This window comes from Echinops telfairi, unplaced genomic scaffold (assembly GCF_000313985.2).
Source record: "Echinops telfairi isolate 266 unplaced genomic scaffold, ASM31398v2 ScPeMD7_7469;HRSCAF=8507_1, whole genome shotgun sequence".
Lineage (NCBI taxonomy): Eukaryota > Metazoa > Chordata > Mammalia > Afrosoricida > Tenrecidae > Echinops > Echinops telfairi.
In genome coordinates, this window is record NW_022111373.1 from 55,960,985 (window position 1) to 55,977,827 (window position 16,843).

Sequence of the window (16,843 nt, forward strand, 5' to 3'; positions counted from 1 at the left end):
CAATGAATGTACAAATGCGCTTTACACAATTGATGTGTGTATGGATTGTGATAAGAGTTGTATGAGCCCCTAATAAAATGATTTAAAAAAAACAGCAGAAAAATACATAACAGAGAATCAAGAAAGCTACTAACAACGACAAAATACACCAGAGATCAACCCCAGTATTCTTAAGAATAAACTAGAATAAAAACATTAAGAATTTTATATTCAAAAGATATTTATATAGTTATCAGCTCAAATATATAAAAGGTCACTGACAAAGTTACTTGTAAAACTGAGAATACTTATAAGGTTGCAAACCTTATTGAGGCTATAAAGAAGTCCTAATGGAACAATGGTTAAGTATGCATCTACTAACTGAAAGGCCAGTGCTCAGAACACAGCTAGTGACTATACTGGTGAAAGACTTGACAGTCAGCTCCTGTATAGATGAAATCCTAGAAAAACCCCGATACCTAGTTAGATTCTGTTACTGAGAACAGACAATGAGTAACTAACTTCCCCTCTTGAAAGGAATGAGCTTTGAAACCCATATGTGTAGCTTGGAAACAGTGTCAAATATTGAAGGACTAATGAATGGAAGCTGAGCACTGTCAGGGAGAGTGCTGGGGGATAGGCCCCTACAACCCAAAGATACTCAAATTGTGACCGAGGAGATGCTAATTTCTCAAAGTGGAGTCCACCATGGTGATGTGAGCCAGGTAAAACTGAAGGAAATATAGACAAATTCATGAAAGCCAAAATATGACCTTGAGGCTCTCCTACAAGAATGTTGAGACCATCTCAAGAATAGATGCAATGCATTGAGGATTAATGACAGAACACCTGGTGGGAAGGCATCATGACCATCCCTCAACAAGAAAGCAAAAATTCATTAAAAAGACAAGAAGGAGAGGAAAAAATCAAAGTGGATTTCAGAATAGACCCTCAGACTTTCTCCTATTTTCTGGAGATTAGCTAAAGCAAATAGAAGAAAGGATTTAGTCAACGAGCAGAATAGAAAATTTCAAAGGGGAGCTCTAGAAGAAAAATACAAACACTATAATGAAATATGCAAAGACCCAGTATTAGAAAACCCAAAGGAAACAACATGGTCAGCATATCTTACACTGAAAGTAATCAAGAATAAATTCAAGCCTCAATTTCAATTTGAAAGATACTATGGGCAAAATATTGAATGCTGCAGGAAGCATTAGGACAAGATGAAAGGAATACACTGAATCACTGTACCAAAAAGAACTAATTGACAATCTACCATTTCAAGAGGTAGCACTTGAGCAAGAACTAATGGTACTGAATGTTGTCCAAGCTGCACTGAAAGGTTTACCATAAAGGAGGGCTCCAGGAATTGATGGAATAGCAATTGAAATGTTTCAATAAGCTGGTGAAGCACTGGAAGGCCTCGCTTATCTATGTCAGGAAATCTTAAAGACAGCTACTTGGCCAACTGACTGAAATAGATCCATATTTGCGACCATTCAAAAGCATAGTGACCAAGCAGAATGGTCAAAGTACAGAATAAAATCATTGATATCATACACAGGTAAACTTTTTCTGAAGATCATCCAGCAACACTTACAGCAATACATTCATAGTGAACTGCTAGAAGTTCAGGCCAAATTCAGAAGAGGATGTGGAATGAGGGCTATCATTGCTGATGTCAGATGGATCTTGGCTGAAAGCCGAGAATTCCAGAAAGATTTTTAGTTGTGTTTTGATGACGATGCAATGGCCTTTGACTGTGTGGACCATAATAAACTGTGCATAACTTTGAGAAGAGTGGGGATTCCAGAACACGTCATAGTTCTCTTGAGGCATTTGTACATGCATCAAGAGGCAGTTGTGCAAACAGAACAAGGTAACGCTCCAAGGTTACAATCAGGTAAGGTGTGCATCACAGTTCTAGACTCTCACCAGACTTGTTCAGTCTATAATCTGAGAAAATCATGAGAGAAGCTGGATTATATGAAGAACAATATGGCATCAGGATCGAAGGAAGGCTTATTAAAAACCTTCTACATGTTGATGACACAACTTTGCTGGCTGAAAATGAGAGGTATAGAGAGTCACTGAGTTTTACTGGTAACTCCCTGGGGTGCTTGGGGACACTGTGTAACGTGGAATGCTGGGACAATGGTCATATGTTTTCCCACATTCCAGGATGCCCTGAGTACACTGAGAACGCAGCAGCATTTGTTAAGATAAGATCAGCCCTGAGTTAGTTTATTGTGCCAACCTGGCCAATAAACACATGTGGGATTAATTGAAGGGTGGAGGGATAAATGGCTTGGTGAGCCTCGCCTTTCTGGTTCTTGGGTCTCTTGCTTTGTGATTGTCGCACCAGGGTGCAGTTGCCTTTGCCAATTCCCTGCTTCAGCTTGCAAGGCTGACTTCCTGCAAGACATCCCTGAAGAGAAGCCACATAGACCTACCCCGATGCAGCTCTGGGTGCTGGAAAACCCGTGTGGAGACCCCTGCAAGTGCTGAGATGTTTACACGTTCACTGACTTGGCTTTCCTCCTGCAGTCAGCATCATTGCGTCTGTTTTGTGAGATGGAGGAGTACTTTGTGGACTGGTGTTGGACATATGGGTTAATGGATGAATATTGGACTTGTGGGCTTGGGCAGCACTGGGTTGGGATGTTTTCTTGATGCACAGTTAACCTTTATATAAAACTCTCTCTTTTGCATGAGTTTCTGTGGATTTGTTTCTCTAAAGTACCCAGACTAATACATGTCCCAAGGAACTATTTGCCCTCAGAGCATTTTATCACGATGCCAATGTTATACTATGCACATATGTACCCTTGCCTCATTATATATAATGTTGTACTTTGGAAGTTATACTTGCGTTTGGACATCAGTCCATTAGCCACTCTTTCTTTTCAGGTCGTCACCCTCTGCAGGTCCATACTGCTGGACGGTAATAGAGGGACTTGAATCATTTGCTGACAAAGATCAAGGATTGTAGCCTTCAGTATTGGTTACAACTTAATGTAAAGAAAACAAAAATCCTCACAGCTTGACCAATAGTTCACATCATAATAAATGGAGAGAAGTTTCAAGTTGCTGAGGATATTGGTTTGCTTGGATCCACAATTGATTCTCATAGAAGCAGCAGTCCAGAGATTCAATGATGCATTGTCTTATGTAAGTCTGCATACTTTCAATCTTTATAGGATTGGAAAAAAATGTTACTTTGAAGACTAGGTTGTGCCTTATCCAAGCCATGGTGTTTTCCATTAACTCATATGCATGTAAAAGTTGGATATTGAATAAGGTAATCTAAAAAGAATTGCTGCATTTGAATTATGGTACTTGAAGAGGATATTGAAAGTTCTATGGACTGCTAAAAGGACAAACTGTTATGTCTTACAAGAAATATGGTCAGAGTTAGCCTTAGAAGAAACAAAGTCAAGACTTCATCTTACATACTTTGGATATACTTTCAGGAGAGTCCAGTCCCTGGGGAAGGATATCCTGTTTGGTAACAGGAAAGGGAGCAAAAAAGATGCAGGCCCTCAATGAGATGGAATGACACAGGGGATGCAACAATGATCTCAGGCATAGAAACAATTGCAAGGATGGCAGGCTCAGGATGTGCAATGTTTCATTCTGATGTGCATAGGGTCAATATAGACAGAATAGATTTGAAGATACGTAACAACAGCAATACCATTGTACTGCCTGGGTTCATTATGAGTTGAAATTCACTTGACAATTAATTTAAAAACAGTGTGTATTGAGTCGGCGCTGAGCTATTTGGGAAAAGAGAGGGTATTCTGCTGGTTCTGCTGGCAACCTCTGCCTGGCTCCTGACACTGCAAACCTGCGCCCTACCCTTGTCTCAAGTTCTATAGCCACGGGCTTGGTGGAGATGGTGTAGCTCTGGGTCACTGGTTGGTCATTTGTTTGTAAAGGTCAAGAGTGGTTTCAGAAAAGTCACACCCCAACAGATTTTCTTAAAAACTATTGTGCGTCTGGAGATCCCCTTGCGGAGGGGTCTCGGGGAGGAGATGAGCCAGTCAGGGTGCGATGTAACAATGATGAGAAATACAACCTTCCTCTAGTTCCTGAAGGTTTCCTCCCCGCTCCCACTACCATGACTCGAATTCTATCTTGCAAGACTGGCTAGACTAGAGGAGGTACACTGATACAGACAGGAGCTGAAAATACAGGGAATCCAGGATGGATGAGCCCTATAGGACCAGTGGTGTGAGTGGCAAAACAGGGAGGGTGGAGGGAGAGTGGGTAGGAAGGAGGGAACCAATCGCATGGAACTGTGTGTGGCCTCCTCCCTGGGGGACGGACAACCGAAAAGTGGATGAGGGGAGAATTCGGACAAGGCAAGATATGACAAAATACCCATTTGTAAACTATCAAGGGCTCATGCGGGATGGGGGAGCGGGGAGGGAGGGGAAAAATGAGGACCTAATGTCGGGGGTTTAAATGGAGAGAAAATGTTTTGAGAAACGATGTACAAATGCGCTTTACACAATTGATGTGTGTATGGATTGGGATAACAATTGTATGAGCCCCTAATAAAATGTTAAAAAAAAAACAAAAAAACTATTGTGCGAGGAGTCAAGATGATGTCCAAGTAGAATCACCCATCTGATGTTCCTGTTATTAGATCAAAAAACTAAAAGGTAAAGAGACCAATAATGGGAAGCTGGGTGCTAAAAATAGAATCAATGTACCAGGGTCTGGTTCAGACCTACCCTTGCGGTTTTCAGCCATGGAGAGATTCAGGAATAGCCTGAAATACTCTGAGTTTACCACATCTTCCTGCAGGCTCTGCTAATCCCTCACTACCCCTTCCCACACCAAATATCTGAGACTCACAACATTCCTCAGACTGCTGTGGAAGATTCGTCATAATCCCAGGGTCTCAGATAGCCCCTGAGAACTAGCCATAAGACCTCACAGCAGAATTCCCCTCTCTGCTATCCACCCCACTCCCACATTCCCAGAATTTGCATACTCCCTCCTTCTCCAGCAGGGATGGAGTGACTGCATCTGCCATCCTCATTCCCCTCTCCCCAGCTCCTCACCTGCCAGCGTGGGTAGCAATAGAACATTAGGCACTACTTTGCAGCAACTGGGGACCCCCTGGAATATTTACCCATGATATGGCTGTGCAAGAGAGCCAGGAGTGACACAGGAGTGCAGCCGGGGAAGAATTCAGATCGAGTAGCCATAAAACTACTCAGCTAATCTGGACCCCCTTCCTGGGGGGGACACACAGCACAGCCCCAATACCAGGGCACCCCACAACCCCATTACAAAAAGGAAAAAAATGTATTTTTAAAAAGCTTACAATTCCAGGAAGTGTTCCTTTGTGTAACTTTGAATGTAAGCAGCCAGAAACCTGGCCCTGATTTATTAGCATAAAATTAAGAGAACAAAATGGGCAGAACTTTAATCCCCAAAGGACAGCCTAGGATTTTGACATAAAAAAAGAGGAAGAGCCATGGGTTGAAAGCTACAACCCATGCCAAAACCTGGCTCTAGTTTTGCGTTCCCCAGAGAGTCTTTAAAATACTGTAAATTGTGACCAGACAGTCCAGACCTGGCCCTCTCCCACCCAGCCCAGTGGCATACCTAGAGTTGCCGGCCTCAGCACACCCTTCAATGCACCCTCAACTCTTCTGGCCACTGAGTTGCCACAGCAATTTACCTACATGGGAGCCCATCCCACCAACATGGTAGGCCACAGATAGTCTCTGAAACCACTCAGCAACAGAACATCCTCAACAAGAAACAAGAAAAACAAAACACAAAAGCAGAAGTCCTAAACCTAACAATGCTCATAGATGAAACACGTTGATCTACAACAAAAAGAAATTTTCAGAATGCTGCTTTGAGGAATACAGGATATGAGGGAAGCAATGCAGAATAAGGATGCAACGTTAGAGGAGATAAAGTCCACAACAGAGGGGATAAAGTTGAGAAGATGTAGTCCACAACAGAGGGGATGAAGTCCATGCATCAAAGGGAAATATAACAACTAATGGATGAGGTAAAAGAAGCAAAACACAAGATAATGGAGTTCACCAAAAGAATAGAAGAGGCTAAGAATTGTATGGCAGACTTCAACAAATGGGAAAGACAGTTATACAGGATAATCAAAAAGGGAGAAGAAAAATCTTTAAACAATGACAGATGCTATGAAGAGCAACAATATTCAAATAACTATACTTCCAGAACAAGACACAGAGATGGATTCTATACCTAAATTAGTGAGGAAATTCCTGGAAGCAAGCTTCCCCACTTTAATGAATGAGAATCAGACATTCATACAGGAAGCAGAGAGGACACCAGATAGACTAAACTGCAGGAAGAACTCGGCAAGTATCCAACTGGGAGGAAAAGGAGAATAATTTAAGAACAGCAAGATAAAATGGCAGTCACAAACAATGGTGCTCAGGAGAGAATGTGTTCAGACCTATCTGTAGATACCATGAAAGAAGAGAGAGTGGAGTAACACCTTCCGAAAGCTCTAAGACAAAAATGCCAACCAAGAATCCACTACCCTGCCAAATTATCTACTAAGAGAGACCATGAGGTAAAAGTCTTCCTGGTCAAAGAAAAACTCAAAGAATATGGGATAAAACACACAACCTATGGAAAAACTTTGCCGTCTCATTGTGGCCAGAAGAACAACATGCACCAAGCACAAGCAGGAGACTGTCATATAGCACAACTCCAACCAGAAGTCAACGCACCAAAACTAATTAACTAACACACCAAGATAACATTGCCTTGGAGGAAAAAGAAGGCAAGAATGAAACCCTCCACATAAACACAGAACACTGATATGAAGTGGGAGAGGAAAAACCCCAACACAAAAGGAACGAGATGACATCAATAAATCTACAGGTGGTGGTAAAAACTCTGAATCTCAACAACCTGAACTCACCTATTAAAAGACAAAGGTGAGCAGACTGGCTCAGAGAAGATAGATCATAAATCTTTTGCCAGCCAGGAACCAGTAAGCATGCGTAAGGAGAGACACACGGAATTCGTCAAACTATTCAAAATATGAAAAAAGAAATCACAGGCTCAACAATCATAGCTGAGGAGACTTTAATACACTGCTATAGAGAAAGATAGACAATTGAGAAAGAAGCCTTGCAAGGAGGCTACAGAGACTACCACTATAATTAGGCGTCTGGACCCAATAAACATTTCTAGAGCTCTCCATCCAAATGCAACAACAATAACAAAATCACATTCATTTCAAGACCACATGGTTCATTTTTTAAAATGGGGCACAAGTCGAGCCTGAGTAAATTAAAACCCATAGAGATCACTTAGGCATCCTCCTCGGATCACTATACCATAAAGCTGGAGATCAACAAAAGGATGGCCTGAAAAACAAGGGCAAACAATTGGAGGATGAATAATGATCTTCTGCAACACGAATGGGAATTGGCCCAGATTAGGGTGGAAAATAGGAAGTTTCTAGAAACTAATGAGAATGAGAATACAATGTACCAAAACGTATGAACTACAGTAAAAGCAGTTATCAGAGGAAGCTTGATAATGATTATCGCACATATGAAAAAGGAAGAGAGACTTATCACTGTTACGCTATCACAAAGCCTTCAGCAACTAGAACAAGATCAACAGCACAGCACCTCCAATAGCAAAAGAAATGAAATAATAAAAATCAGGGCAGTGTTAAACTCTTGGGAAGACAAGAGAACAATGAAAAAAAATCAATTCAATAAAAAGCTGATTCTTTGAAAGGATCAACAGAATCGACAGACCACTGGCAAACCTAAGGAAAAGAAGGCACAAGCATCAGGGAAATTACAATGGACCCCCACAAAAAATCTCCTGGAACAGATGGAATCACAGGAGAATTCTACCAAGCATTCAAGGAAGAGCCGACACAGATCCTCCACAAATTATTGCAGAGCATAGAAAAGGATGGCAAACTCTCAAACTATTTTTTTCAATCTTTTGTTTTGTCTCTGTTATTGATGTTTTGCCTACATATACAAGAGAAGCATGGGAGCAAGTCAGAGGAGAAAGCAATGGGCCTGATGGTTCCAGAGGGACTCGTTGAGGGGGTGGTGTGGCAGGGGAAGGGAGTGGTGAGCAAACGATGCCATTGACAGAGGAACAACTAGGGAATTACAAGCAACAAATAAGAGGATGCAGAGATCTGGGTGGCGTTGGAGCAACAGCAATCTAGCTGAGAGGAATTACTAAGTGACAGAAGCTTGAGCATGATGGTTGGACAGGAGGAAGGTTTAAGAAAACAGAGGAAAGATCTAGGAAGAAAAGCTATGGATAGAGGTATAAACATAGGTGTACACTTATGTAAATATATTAATTCATAAAAGCAGAGGTATAGACCTATGTACATAAATTTATATGGCAATACATTGAGGAAGATGGATGGACTTGGGGCCTCTGCTCAAGCCCTGCCAAAACACAAGAACACTTTGTTCCAACAACTTGGAATTCTGTGTAGCTCACCCTCCTGGCAAGATTGCTGAAGACAAAATGGGTGCAAAAGCAAATGTGATGAAGAAAGTTAATGGTGCCCGGCTATCAAAAGATATAACACCAGGGGTCTTAAAGACTTGAAGTTAAACATGCCGCCATCTATCAGAGAAACAACAAGCCCACATGGAAGAAGCACAGCAGCCTCTACAATCACAGAGTATCAACAGAATCAGGTAATAGGCACCATAAGACGCAAAACAGCAACAACAAAAACATATTGTTGAAAATGGGGGGTTTGGAGCAGAGCTCCCAAAACCCATCTGTAGACAATGAGACAACCCCTCATAAAAGGGTCCCAGGGAAGGGAAGAGTCAACGAGGGTGCAGTATAGCATTGATGAAACACACAATATTCCTCTGGTTCTTTGAGGTTTCCTCACTGCCCACTATCATGACCCCAGTTCTGCCTTTCAGTTCTGGCTAAACCGGAGCATGTATACTGGTATAGATAAAGAGTTCATGACACACACAGAAGCGAGATCAGATAAACCCCTCAGGAACAGAAATGGAAGTAGTGATATCTGGAGGGGAAGGGGAAGGTGGGGGGAGTAAAGTGGTAACCGATCACAATGATCAATGCATACCATTCCCACCTCAGAGGGAATGAACAACAGAAATGTGGGTGAATGATTATAGTAGTCGGTGTAAGATATGAAAGCAATAATAATTTGTAATTTATCAAAGGGTCATGAGGGTTGGAGGGCTGAAGAGAGGGTAAAAAAGGAGCTGATACCAAGGGCTCAAATAGAATGTAAATGTTTAGAACATGATGATGACAACACATGTACAAGTATGCTTGATACAATTGATGTATTGAATGTGTAAGAACTGTAAGAGCCCCCAGTAAAATGATCAAAAACAAAAACAGTGTGTACTGAGAATTTATAACATGCACTTTTCTCAGCCTTAAGCATGTTTCACTACAACCCAATGAGGAAAAACAGGCTTAGTGAAAAGTTAAAACAGTAGCAAAATTCATCACACAAACCCTTATTACATTCTTTCCTTATGCTTAATGAATATCACCTCAAAATATATTTTTAAAATAAGATGGATACAACGTCTGTTGCTTTTGCTATTAGCTGGCCTCAGATTGCCTGTGAATCTTAATAATCCCATAGATAATAGAACAAAATGTTTCCCAGTCTTGCGCTATCCTTATGCTCTGGGTCTGGTTGTGGCCATTCTGTCAATTGGTCTCCTTGAGTGTTTCCCCAGTTCCTCAGTTAGTTAGTTCTTTCCTTTACCAAAATTTCACCAGTGATTAGTTCCTCCTAATGACACCTCCAAAGCAATCAATCCCAAGTCTCATCAAAGATTGGATCATTTTTAGAAGTATATATCTAAGCCTTTACTTCTATCGGTATTAGCCTGGAGTTTACACTGATTGATTGACCTTCCTGAGGTTTGAAATACCTCTGAAGTAACTTTCAGAATTATAGCAAGACGCATATCACTGCAGGATAAAAAACTGAGTTATCGGCGGTGGGGAAAAAAATGTAGTGGCCCAAAACTATGCATATAGAATTTAGTGACATGAGACCTGGTTACCAAAAGAATTTAAAATAACTTATTTTATATCACGATTGATTGGTGGAATTCTGCAGAGAGCTCTTGATTTCCTTACGCATCATGGTTTTTATTATATGACAACTAAGAGAGTGCTAATTCATAGTGTGTTTTTCTTCTCATTGGACGTTATAGCTGACAGCATAGAAAAGTTGCTTGTTTATACGACAAGTTATTTTCATGTGTTTAGATTTGTTAGGTTGTTTTAGAATTATTGATTGGTATTCTCCACCATACCAATTGTGTTAGTCTAGGCTGACTAGAGAAACAAACTCATAGACACCTATCTGTGTATAAGAAAGAGCTTTATATAAAAGAAAAATTGTATATTGAGAAAATGCCCCAGCCCAGTCCAGATCAAGTCCATAAGTCTGATACTAGTCCATGAATTCCTCTTTAGACTCATGCAGCACATGCAATGACGCTGAACACAGGAAGATCACAGGCCAGTGGGTAGAAGGTCTTGTGGATCCAGTGGCAGTTGAAGCCTCTCAATGCTGCCACGGGTTTCCATGTGCCTCCTACAGCTCTCTGAGTGTCTCAACAGCAGGAAAGAGAAGGCAGAGAGACTGGATCTGGCCACCAGTGAGCTATTTATCTCCATCGCGCCTCCAAATGAGGTCATCATGCTGTGATTTGATTGAAAGACTAGACTCCACCCCATTCACTCATGTTGACAGGAGATTATGTAACGGCCATAGCACCTTTCCTAAAATGTGAGAAGAGAAAGTTTTGAAAATTAAAATTCATAAGAGGGATAATCTCTTTAAATGAAATATTCAAGCATTCATTTATATGTTGTTATATATCTTTTCCTTTTAGTTTAACAGTTTAACTCAACCCAAAAACTTAAATCATGGTAAATGACATGTCTTGAGGTTGCTTATGTTGTTTATTTTCTATTTGAAGCAAAAGACAAGGAATGGATAGTAATATTTTGCTATTATTTTCTCCCATCATTAGCTTCATGGTGTGCTGTTTTAATTAATGTTCACTGTTTAATCTCTATGCTTTAATATCCACTGCAATGACTACACAGAATTCATAGACAAAATTTATGATTAAAGGGTTTATTAAGGAAGTTAACTAGTTTCAATGCCAATGAGAAATGCTCAGGGTTTAGTTGTTTATAAGGACATGTTACATAGTTCTTTCAGCATTGTTAATAAATGCCCAAAGAACATACACTCCACAGTAACCTCACTGAGAAGGCATTCAACTCAGTCCACTAGACTCTGCAAAGCCAGCTCTCTGAAGTAAGTTCCCAGATGCACCTCATCCTGGTAGCTTCAGCCCAAAGGCACTCAGCTCCATTTCCAAGGGTCAGCAAACCCAACTTCTCCAATTGTTCCCACTCTTTTATCTCCAATGAAGGCACCCGAAGTCACAACCCAACTTCCTGCTCAAAACACTCAGATTTACTTGCTCTGTGATTGTGAATCCATCACTCTGTTCTATGGTTTAGCTCCTGCTTAGCCTGCGACTACCTCTAATGTTTAGCGATCTTCTGGATCCAGGAGCATTTCTCATTGACATTGTAACTAATTCACTTCTGTTGAAATTATTTTAAAACTATTTCAGTGTTTAAAATCTCTACTTTCTTATCTATTGAGATTTCCTCAGTTTAATTTTGTCATTGTTAGTGTTCTTTTGGGGGGGGGGTTGTATGTTTTTTTTCTGTATGTGAAATTACAAAATAAAAATTCACTGTCATTGAATCAATGGTAACTCTTAGCAATCTTAGAAGACAGGGTAGAACTGATCCTATGTATTTTTGAGTCTGGAAGGCTTTCTCCTGAGGAGCATCTGGTAGTTTTGAACATCTGACCTTGTGGTTAGCAGTCTGTCATATAACTATGACACTACCAGATGTCTTATATGAAATCCAGAATAGATAAATCTATAGAACAGTAACTGGATTAATAATTACCTAGAGACATGACAAGAGAGGTTTAGTGGAAGTAGGGAGATAACAATGATAACTATAAGAAAGAAGAAAATGTTCTAGAATTAATTGTAGTGATGATTGTCCAACTCTTCTTAATATGATTAAATTATTGAATGGTATAGTATGTGGACTACATGTCAATTAAAAAATGAAAGGAAATAGATTAGAAAACATCAGAGGGCCTTGGCTTCATAAGAATAAATGCTGTTTTATGAAGCCTTGGTTTCACATTTTATATACATGAATCTATAAATGTACATGTACAGTGATATTGTAAAATGTATCACCCATGAACTTTTAAAATTTTAATTAAAAATTATTTTCAAACATTCAATAAAATGAACTATGCCAAGACAACTCTTCTCACAGGAAAAAAGACAGATAAATTGCCCTGAGCAATAAGGTGGATTCATATGGAACATCTAAAGACGACTACATCAGTTACCCAAAAAAGGTCTTAAATGTTATTGGTTTTATGATATCAGAAACTAATATCCTCTGTGTCCCAAAGGGGTCTGGTATTCTGACTTATTCTGAAAAAGAAAGAGAATTTACACAAGTTTTTAAGTGAATTCTTCATAAAATGCAACAAAAGACTTTTCTATCAATCTTTTAAATGCTCGTATGCAGCCGTCCTCAATCCGAATTTGGTAAGATGAAATTTTTATAGTAAATTCCATCAATAGTTTTTATCCATATCATTTTAGGGCATTTTAATGAGCAAACAAATAACTGAAAGCAAAAGATTAGTAGAATGCAAGCAACTGAACTAAAACCAACATTCTCCAATTTGTTTCATAAGAGAGATGACAACAGAAAACCCAAGACGGTTTTATGATGTAACATTTGGCATGTTAAGTCACTGATTGCTGTAGAGTAGATTCTTAGATTCATGACAAGTTCATGTATTCCAAATGGATTTTAATAGCTTCCTTTTTGTTTTAAAGAACTATATAATCAGGACTTTCTCCCTAGGCACTCTGGGTAGGTGTGAATCTCCAATCCTTCAGCTGGAATCCAACAATCTTAAATGTTTAAACAATCCAGGAAGAACACTGTAAAATATCAAGCATGTAATCTCAAACATTTAAAACAGACTGTTATATGTTGAAAACTAGTAAGAAGCAACCTACTGTAGATAATTGTGAGCAAATGTTATTCATTCATCCAATCATTTCTTCAGTCTGACAAATGTTTTATTTTTTCTTCAAGTTCTGATAAAAATGAGAATATTATGAGTCCTACTAAGTGAAGAGAACTCCTGCTGGTACCATGGGTTAAAGCTTGGTCTGCTAATGGAAACATCAGAGGTTCCAATGTACCAGTTGTTACACAGAATTAAAATGAAGCAGTCTCCTTCTATAAAGATTTTTATAGCATCATAGCCATACAGAACAGTTCTAGTCTGTTGCATAGTGTCGTTATGTGTCACAATAAGCATGCTACCTCGTTGTATTTTTAGTAATTGAGGTGGTAAGACACTTAGGTCAAAATACATCGATGAGAATGAGTTCATAACAGCTAGGGAAAACCCTGAAAGCACAATGGTTAAGCACTGGGCTGTTAAGCAAACATTTGGTGCCAAACTAAGCATTGTATCCCTAAGTGAAAGGGCAGTGATTCAAACCGATCAACCATTCTGAGAGAAAGATGAGGCCATCTGTTATCATTAAGATTGACAGTGATTGTCAAAAGATATAGAATCCGGGGTCCCATAGACTGGAAGATAAACAAGGGGCCATCTGAGAAACAACAAGGCCCAGATGGAAGAAGCACACCAGCCTGTGAGATCACAAGGTGTCGAAGGGAGCAGGTATCAGGCATCAAAGACAAAAAAATAAATAAAATCATAGCATTGTGAATGAGGGGGAGTGCAGAGTGGGGACCCAGGGCCCATCTGTGGGAAACTGGACATCCCCTTGCAGAATGGCTGCGGGGAGGAGATGAGCCAGTAAGGGTGCAGTGTAGCAATGATGAAAAATACCATTTTCCTCGAGCTCTTGAATGCTTCACCACCACCCCTTATTACCATGATCCCAATTCTACCTTACAAATCCGGCTGGACTGGGGGATGTACACTGGTACAGATAGGAACTGGAAGCACAGGGAATCCAGGACAGATGAACCCCTCGGGACCAGTGGTGAGAGTGGTGATATCGGGAGATAGAGAGAAGGTGAGGGAGAAAGGGGGAACAGATTACAAGGTCTACATATATAACTTCCTCCCTGGGGGACAAATAGCAGAGAAGTGGGTGAGGGAGACATCAGATGGTGTAAGATATGAAAAAATAATAATAATTTGTAAATTATCAAGGGTTCAGGGGGGAAGGGGGAGAGGGGAGGGAGGGGGGAAAATGAGGAGCTGATATCAAGGGCTCAAGTAGAAAGCAGGTTTTTTGAGAATGATGATGGCAACAGATGTATAAATGTGCTTGACACAATTGATGTATGTATGGATTGTGATAAGAGTTGTATGAGCCCCTAATAAAATGATTCAAAAATAAAAAAAGATTGACACCCTTTCAAACACTACACATGGTTGCTATGAGTCTTAAATGACTTTAAGGTAATGCCTTTTCTATGACTTAGTGGTTCCACAGGAGAAAAGACCTGGCAATCTGATGTAGAAGTTTAGATTTATAGCTTATAAAATCCTACAGGGCAATTGTACCTTGCTTTAAAAAGTCACTATGAGTCAGACTAAATGGAACACATGAAAGCCACGAGTTAGGTAAATCACGAGAACTAGAAGAGTCAAAAAGACAGAACAACAACACACTGGGTTTGAGTAAAGGTGAGGTTCAACATGATGATCCGTAGAGGGCTTTACTGAGAGCCACTGAGGCGCTCCAGATCCCTTTCCAGCTGTGCTCATTCCTGGTCTTGCTACTATAATTTTACGATTGGATCCCAGTGGGATCTTTGGACTTTACATTTTCACATAAACAAAAAACTCAAAACCAAACTCACTGCCTTACCTTTCTCCACCCTTGCAACCTATCTCCTACATACACCCAAGAAACGCCAAAGATGTCCACTAAACACTTATTCTAGAAGATGTCAATGCCACAAGAAAGAACCTCCAGCTTTAAGCATTCCTCTAATTTTCTCTTCCCTCTCCGTATTATTAAATGTTCTCCATCTTTCCTATGAAAGTTTATGTGCATATCTATATCCTCCTTTGTCTATAACAGATTCTCCCCTCAAAGATGTACTGGTGGGAGACAAGGTAGGGGAAATTGTCTCCATGTATGAGAAAATAGTGCTGCTATGCAGGCCAACAATGTTGCTCTCCACTTCCCGTACACTTTCTCCTCAGGATCATTTGGACCTGAACTGTTCTTTCTCTTTCCAAATACTCAATGCAAAGTCATTTTTTTATGTAACTTTCCAGTTAACCGAAAATGAATCTAATTAACATGTTTGATTTCCCATCTTTAGGATCTTCCAATGAAATCAGCTGGCGTTGGTTTATGAAGAGGTAGGTGTATTTGCCAACTTTTTGAGTCCTGATGGCATAGTGCTTACACTTTGGGCTGTGATCGGCATCGTCCACAGTTCGAAAGCACCACCAGCTCTGTATGAGAAAGACTGGGCCTTCTATTCCTGTGAACAGTTACAGTCTCAGAAACCCACAGGTGTCACTGTGAGTCTCCATTAATTTGATGGTAGGGAGCCTGGTTTTGGTACGTGCTGTTAAATCCTTTTGCAATACTTACTACTTTACCTTATGTTTTATTCATTTATGAAAATTATGTGCATTAGCATATATTCCGTCCATAAAACTATAAATAATAAAGAACAGAAATGCCTGATTATACCAAAGAAAACCTATTGATAGAGTCACCTGGTTTTCCAGAAGTTTGTAGTTAACAGTAATCATTATGACCTTCTAGATCTTCCTGGTGTAAAGCCTGCAGATATGCACTAAAACATTCAAAATGTTTTATCAATAATATGAAACTTACTGCCATAAAGTTCATTCCAATTTGTAGTGACCTAATATTGTAGAAGCTGTTCAATGGATTAGCATTTCTGAAAAGCAATATATTATTTTGAGAAGTATTAATAATTTTCCTTTTTTTAAAAGAAGATGTTTGTGGAAAATATAACTTCAAATGTGGAAACCAAATAGATACCCTTTATAAACTTTAAAGTGCTACTGAAAGATTAAAAAGTCAAGCTATAGATTTTCAAGTGATATAATGTAAAAGTACAAAAATAAAGAGCTTGTGGGAGCTTACTATAAACAGGATTTCAGAAAAAAAGGATAATGGTTTGAATACTATTCGTTTTTAGAGCAAAAATAAAATGACTAGCATTCTCACAATCCTATAATTTTCACGCCTTCCAACATTCAAACATGCTACATACAATGCGTGCTTCTTCATAAGTTTTGACTGACAGTTTAATGGAACACTTTGGCTCTTTGCCTTTCTGGATAAGTATAAATAGTGTGGTTATCAGAAGGTAATACCCTACTATTAGTAGGTCTTCCCAAAGTCTTTCATAATAATGAAAGTAAGCTTGATATATTTATTTGCATGAGTGCTTGCTGGAAAACTCAGTGTAGGTGTTTGGAAATACCTGTTTTCAGCACGGATACTTTATTTGAAGAAGCATTGGTCACTAGCACATATCACAGGTGTTTATGTGGGGATGGATTCCCCACGCTGGGATGGAAGAGCAGCATTTGCTGTAACCTACAGTTTTCATTGTAAACTGAAAGGGAAGCAAAAAAAGAGGAATGCCCTCAATGAGATGGATTGACACCTGGCTGTCTCATTGGTCTTAGCCTCAG